A 5400-nucleotide genomic window follows, 5' to 3' on the forward strand; every position below is an offset into this window, starting at 1 on the left:
TACAATTTATATTGATCTATTCTAGATCCTGTGTAGAACCATGACCAACAAATGTGAATTGATCTAGGGCAAAGGCTTAAGACATATTATGAAAGACATAGATAATCTTGAAATACAAAATGAACAATCATGATTCGTTGAATTGTATCCACTAAATATATATTTAAAAAATCTGTTAAAAAAGAGCAATGCTAAAGCCACTTTTAAACATGAATTTTAAATTTTCAGTCTCTCATCTATTTTGATTTTACAATGTTTTGATATCACTTACAAATAATTTCATATCAACGCAATTCCATTTCTTCCACATTGATAACACAAGGCAATAACATACTTCTTGATGAAAAGTTTATTTTAAAATTGAACGGCGTTATATCTAGACCCAATGATGGTACTTTGAATTTAGTATACGTTATCCAAAATAATCTTGACAATTCGGCCATAAAGTCGGTTATGAATTTATATGATACTTTGTTTTCTGTTTCAATCGTGTAGAGTAGAAATATAAAATACTGAATTGTAGATACAGGGGTGGGCATTGTCCGTCCGGTATGGTAGCTTAGTGAGCAAAAAATAAAATCAAATAAAAAGCTACATGATAAAAGAAAAAACCACTGGCATAGCTACGGGTGAGAGGGCAATCGAAGAAAAAGAAGATGGCCTTATGTATTCGTATTAAATCTATCTTGAAAAAGTGATCACCCCCCCCCCCCCATTCTATAGTGGCAGTATCTAGATCCACGCCATATACATAGAGAGGACTGTGACATTATTATATTAAAGTGTTGCGATGCACTTAGTTAATTTTGTTGAAGACAAAAGAGATTACTTAAGAATTAAATATGCGTGCTTTATTCCTGCCACTGCATTCGTTCCGTTAGGTAATTATGAGAAAAATTCAATCTCAGCCTATTACGACACACCTCCAATGGAATCCGCATGACTTAGAAATTATATTCAACGTCACGGGTCAACTGGAGTAATGGATAGGTTGAATATGTAGAGCCTATCCGGCGTACAGAAGCCTAGTTCTCCTGATTGGAACTGCTGAAGGTCCCAGATAACAATACGACGTTACGCCAACGTGGGGCCAACGTAAGCTGTTACGTTGGTCCAACGTCGCCAACATGATGTTGGGCCCACGGCTTTCTTGCCGGCGGGCCAACGTTGGCCCGACAGTGACAAAATGACATTAAGCCAACATCGGGCCAACGTTATGCCGACCCCTATCCGACCATATGTGCCGATGTCCTCCCGACATTGAACCAACGTTATGCCAACCTCTTTCCCACCGTATGCCGACGTCTTTCCGACATTGGACCAACGTCGTCCCAACCCTTTTTTAACCATGTGCCGACGTACGACCAACGTTATGCCAACCCCTATCCCACCATGTGCCGACGTTGTTCCGACATTGGATAAACGTTATGCCAACCCTTATCCCACCATGTGCCGACGTCTCCTCGACATTGGCCCAACGTTATACCAACCCCTTTTCAACCATGTGCCGACTTCTCCAAGACGTAGGGCCAACGTTATTCCAACCCCTATCCCACCATGTGCCGACGTAGTTCCGACATTGGACCAACGTTATGCCAACCCCTATCCCACCATGTGCCGACGTCGTGGGCTGTTACGTTGCGCCATCGTCGCCAATGTGATGTTGGGCCAACGGCTTTCTTGCCGGCGGGCCAACGTTGGCTCGACAGCGACGAAATGACATTGAGCCAACATCGGGCCAACGTCCCCCCGACGTATGACCAACGTCATGTCAACCCATATGCCGACATAGGACAAACGTAATGCCAACCCCTTTTCCACCATGTGCCGACGTCTCCCTGACGTAGGACCAACGTAATGCCAACCCCTTTTACACTATGTGCCGACGTCTCCCCGACGTTGTCCTAACATAATGCCAACCCTTTTCCCACCAAGTGCCGACCCCTCCTCCAACATGTGCCAATGCTAGACCAACGTTATGCCAACCTCTTCTCCACCATTTGCCGACGTAGAAGCAACGTTATGCCAACCCGTATCCCACCATGTGCCGACGTTGTACCTCCCCTTTCCAGTTCATGCCAACATCCTTCTGACATTACCAACACCAACTCAAAAACATATTCACACCAACATCAGTTGTCCGTTCATAAGAACATCGTCAAGATCATACTACATCGGATATGTACAATCATTCAAACACATGCATCACAACGTGACAAGGAAAAGCCAAGTAGTTTAAGATTGGATTAAATAAATAAACAGAGCAAAATCCACAAAATGAAGATAGTAAAATTTCATCAAAATTAGACTGAATTTGAGAAAAGTTCATTATAGAACTCGACTTAGATCCCTCTGGAAGATATGTATAATAACAATATTAAAGCAAGAGGGACATGTTATTTTAATTTCGTCATGTCTATTATCTTGTACATTTTAATCACTATCAAAACTTGATAACAACTTATTTGTCCCATTTTAATGAAAAGTTCACCATCTTGCTTCTTAGAATTTGCTCTGAATACATCCCCCTCCCTCCAAAACAAAGGAACAAGGAAAATAAACTGATTTTGTGATAAAACATACTTTATTTTATGTGTAATAAACAAACTGTTGTAAATGTGAATACAATTATTGTACATCTTTCTTTTGTATTTTCGTTTGAATTCGAAAAAGATGTAAACATAGTTTCAAGTTCAAGGTATCTCAATGTGTCACAATATAGGCCTACTATCAATGAATGCTAGGACGATAGGAGCTGTTATAAAATGAATTGTCACTTACACGTAACACAACATAACATACTGAAATTCATTGTACGAATATAATAAACAATCCTCACAACTTCCCGAGTAAAACAAAACAAACTTTCTGGCAGACGAACACGATTGCTTATGTACAGCACAAAAATATAAAGAAATTAATAAACTGTCCACCATTTGCATACCAAGAACTAGGCAATTAATGTAAACAATGTTCCATAAAAATAAAAAATAAAATTCAGAGAAATTGCCAACATTTTTGAGGCATTTCAGAGATGCTGATACATTTTGTCGCCATATCTACTGTTAACACATCTACAAACTGTTTTTTTTAGGAGGGATAGTATACATTGCTTGAATGTGTGAAGTAAAGCAATCGCTAAATGTTTATATAACAAGAGAGGAAATTTGAAAGTGAAGTAAGAAAGAGCAGAGCTTGTAAAGGGAAAAACACAAGTTTCTTCACTCTGATATACCACTTTCAATATTTCTTTAAATTGAGAAGAAGGTAGTACGAAAAACATTCAGTCACTTAGATATATGAAACATTTTTTTCTTACCTTTGAAATTCTTTATAGCATGCATTTAGTTGACACGTTATACAGGCATTCAAATCAATTACGACCTTCTTCGACTCATGGTATAGCTCTCTTTTTAAAATTGGGCCATTAGTGAAGTTTCACCACAATAAATAACAAGTTAAGATGCATAGCACACTATTTAATAACAAAAGTTATTGTTTATGTTTGTGTACAAAACATAATGCCTGCAGAGCTGGCTAGCAAGCACCGTAGCTTGCCTAAGCGGAGATCGTTCTTGATATAACATCACCAATCCTTTGGTCAATCATTCCGAGGGACTCTGAGAATTGAAAGGGGCGGGTTCCACCATTAGACGAGCAACTTGGAGAGGTTTTCAAAAAATTGTAATAAATATAAGGAGGCATTTATTTATGATAAATGTTGTTTTAAAAGGGTCTTGATACAAGACATAAAAGTTTTAATTTCCTAAGGCAATGGACCTTTAAAGAATGGGTTAGTCGGAATCAAAATCTTGTCTAGCTTGTGGTGGTACAACTTCGACATCTGCGGCAAAAAAAAGAAGAAGAAAGAAACCAAACAAGATTTAAAAGCAGATCATGGAAACATCACCTTGAAATAGTACGGATATTAATCAAATAGTACGGCATTCAAGGGAAGTAGTCCTGAGTGCCACATCCTCCCTAGTTTTCATGAAATTTCATGGATAGAAGTACTTTGTCATGAAAATAACTTCGTTCAAACTTTAGAGCGAATGACCCAGACGTATGGAAATTAGAAAGGAATGGATTTCTTTTATTTTTGTCTTGTTTAATTAGAATAGCATCAAACACTCTTCTTAACAAAGGAAATATACATTTGAGGTAAAATGGCAGTAATATTCTTCAATAGAAAGAACCAATTTATAGTATCTGTTTGCTCAGTGTTGAGATGCTTGATTGATAACAGTTTAAAGCCCCTCTTAAGTGTTGGATCCCAAAATTAGCCAAAGAATAGATGGCACAATCTCACTTAAATGGTATGATGTAAAAGAGGATGTCATTAACACCCGGACACTTCTGCAAATAGAATATTGCCCTAACAAATGTGTTTGAAGTAGAATATGGATGAAAGAATACAAAATTTGCGTTTTCTGCATACAACACAAAATGTTTGAAGAAGAGTGGCATTTTCTTTAACATCATTATAACATTGAAGTGAAATGTGAAGCTCCCAATACTTTTTTTTGTATTTATGTAAGCTCCCAATACTTGAGAGAGCTCGAGGGGCTTCAAAGTAGAAACAAAAACACAAAGCTATATCGTTAGTTCCTTATACAAGAAACAAATCAATTGACTGTGTTTTGTTTTTTGTGGCACCCTGCATTCAGAATTGTTTCCAAAAAAAATACTGCTATAAGCAGTATTTCATGATTTGTTGTTGTTGAATAGTTTTGTAAGTGATCACAATGCAGTTTCTCAATATAATCAGGAAAAAGATACTAGCATCCGTTAGCAGCTATGTCCTACACAAACGTACATTAATCCAGTACATTTGTACTTTGTGTGGAGGGCACAACTATAACGAATACTAAGAAGTGCTATCCTGTCTACATGTATAACTAAATACAAAATGAATAAAATGCCAAATGACTTACCCATATTTCTGATTGTTGAGGTCAATGGGGTCGTTGGGGTCGACAGTGTTCTGGAGGTTGATGGGGTCGATGTCGAAGGGGTCCTTGGTGCTGTTGATGCTGTTCTGGATGATCGAGGTAGGGGTAGCTGGATCTGAACGGGTAGAGGAATCTGGAATTTGTTGTGAAGTTGACGATATGAAATGCAGGATTTAATATTTAAATTTCAGAATTGTAGGGATTATGGGAGAAAAAAAGTATTGGGATTTGGAAGAGCTATTATAGAATTGAATGTATTAATAAAGAACGTCAGAATTTTAAAAATAAATAATTAGAATATTTACCTTCAGTTAAAATTATAGCAATTTAATATACATGTGCATAAACAATAAAAACTAATTTAAAAATGAGAATAAAAATGCAGCAATAATCAAATTTGTGAATGAAAATTATGAATGAAAATTATGGGATCGATCAGTGTTACCCC

The 5400-nt window shown here is 37.3% G+C and overlaps 1 long non-coding RNA gene across 1 annotated transcript; it reads right to left on the reverse strand.

The window, feature by feature from the left end:
* Positions 1-3093: 3093 nt before the first annotated feature.
* Positions 3094-5185, reverse strand: LOC115926857. Its single transcript, XR_004065311.1, has 2 exons — positions 4935-5185; positions 3094-3844 (listed from the first exon to the last, which is right to left on the reverse strand). It is a non-coding gene; the product is annotated as an uncharacterized LOC115926857 (long non-coding RNA).
* Between the last annotated feature and the right edge of the window lie 215 nt (positions 5186-5400).

Source organism: Strongylocentrotus purpuratus, unplaced genomic scaffold (assembly GCF_000002235.5).
Source record: "Strongylocentrotus purpuratus isolate Spur 01 unplaced genomic scaffold, Spur_5.0 spur5_scaffold_2, whole genome shotgun sequence".
Taxonomy (NCBI): Eukaryota; Metazoa; Echinodermata; class Echinoidea; order Camarodonta; family Strongylocentrotidae; genus Strongylocentrotus; species Strongylocentrotus purpuratus.